Raw genomic sequence first — 2,140 nt, forward strand, 5'->3', positions numbered from 1 at the left:
CTCTCAACAACTCTTTATTGGTCGGCCATGCTGAGGAAAGAGACATATGAGCTGAGAAACTGCTGCATTCAGCTTCAAGTGGGGACCTAGTGTTGACCTCACAAGGATGTGATAATCCAAAATCCTCCCTAGTCAGAGTCCTTGCACTGGGCACTAGGTCTCAGTGTGGTCATTAACCCTGCAACTCTGCAGTGTGAGATGCTGGGCAGGTGCTGGGTCTGGGCCCTGTCCCTGCCGGTTAAGGATAGGGTCTCCTTGTACTGCTCCACTGACGGTGATCAAGCTGTTTTGTTGTTTCCTCCTAGCCAGGAACTTGAAACAGAAAAAAAAAAAAGTTTATTCTCTCTGAGCTCTTTCAGGTCACAATGAACGGAAGAGCCGGGCCCTCTGGACTTTCAGTTTCACCTACTCCCAGCCGGCTCTCTAAAGGGCCTGTGCTGTGCTTCTGCCGCCGTCTAGATAGACCTATGCTTACCAGGCACACCCCCTGGCTTCCAGCGACTGGAAAAGGTCTCTATCGGCTTGGCTTGTTTACCGTACATTCTTTCTTTAAAGCAATCTAAGTAAGTACCCCACTCTGTAGCTGAGACATAGTCTGGAGGTCCCTGGGGGCCACTAATGATACTCTTGACAGAACTTTTTTGTTTTGTTTTGTTTTTCAAGACAGGGTTTCTCTGTGGCTTTGGAGCCTGTCCTGGAACTAGCTCTGTAGACCAGGCTGGTCTCGAACTCACAGAGATCCGCCTGCCTCTGCCTCCCGAGTGCTGGGATTAAAGGCGTGCGCCACCACCGCCCGGCTCTGACAGAACTTTTTTTTTTTTTTTTTTTTTTTGGTTTTTCGAGACAGGGTTTCTCTGCAGCTTTAGAGCCTGTCCTGGAGCTAGCTCTTGTAGACCAGGCTGGTCTCGAACTCACAGAGATCCGCCTGCCTCTGCCTCCCGAGTGCTGGGATTAAAGGCGTGCGCCACCATCGCCCGGCTCTGACAGAACTTTTAACATGGGGCATTGAACCTTTAAAAATGACTCAAATCTTAGCCACAGGCAGGGAAGCTTGTTACAAAACACTCCTGAGCCTATAGCCTGTACCCGGACACAGCACATTCATTTCAACATGGGGGAGGGTGGCGATGTGACCCATGGGAGCTGTAAGTCCCATGGCTACACCATGCCCTTCTCTCATCCCCTCTAGATCTGAATGAAGCATCCACAGTCCTCCATACATAGCCTCAGATTCTGGTTGGAAGATAGTTGACTTATGGGTAACGGCTAATAGTCAGGCACAACTTCCATGACCTTCTACAACATATACCTAAAAGCAGAACAAGGGCAGGTGTGGTGGTCTGTGGTTGGGACAAAGAACTTGCTCAAGTTATTTAAAAGCCTTCCTGTCAACTATACTGTTGCATTTTACAACCACACACAGCCCAAACACTATAAAGACTTTTAGGGGAATATTTTTGATTATAAGATATTCCAAACACCAGGAAAGATATTTTTCCAATTTGTGCATGTTAAAGAACTCATATAGCTAAAAAGCAGTCTGTTCAGTGGCAGCAGGGCCCTTGCCAGGGTGGGGCTGTTGCAGCAGAGACTGAAGTGTTGGCCACAGAACTGGGACGCACACAGCCTCCTGTCCTTGAGAGGCTGCCTAAGGAGCAGCAGCCAGCTGGCTACAGCTTTCCCCAGGCATCTGCTTGTACTGCAGCCATGTGGCTCCTTACTGAAAAAGCCTCAAATTCCTCAAAAGCTCTGCACTTGTGTGGGTCTAGGGAGATGTGCAGGCCGGGAGATGCACAGGTCGTCAACTGCTTGCTGCTCAGATTGGAGGACCCGAATTCTGATCCCCAGTACCCATGCAATAAAGCCAGGTTCTGTGGTACAAACCTGCAATCCCAGCGAGGGGAAAGTGAAGACACGGGGATCTCTGGGGCTTCTGATTGCTCAGTATAGCAGGATCGATGAACTCCATGAGAAACCTTGAATCAGTCAATCAATCAAGCAAGCAAGCAAGCAAGCAAGCAAGCAAGCAAGCAAGCAAGCAATCGAAAGTCGAAAGACACAACATCAACCTCTGGCTCTCCCATGCATTTACATTCCTGTGTGTGTCTATGCATACATACGCACAAGCACACATTCATCC

The sequence above is a fragment of the Arvicola amphibius genome, chromosome 12 (genome assembly GCF_903992535.2).
Source record: "Arvicola amphibius chromosome 12, mArvAmp1.2, whole genome shotgun sequence".
Lineage (NCBI taxonomy): Eukaryota > Metazoa > Chordata > Mammalia > Rodentia > Cricetidae > Arvicola > Arvicola amphibius.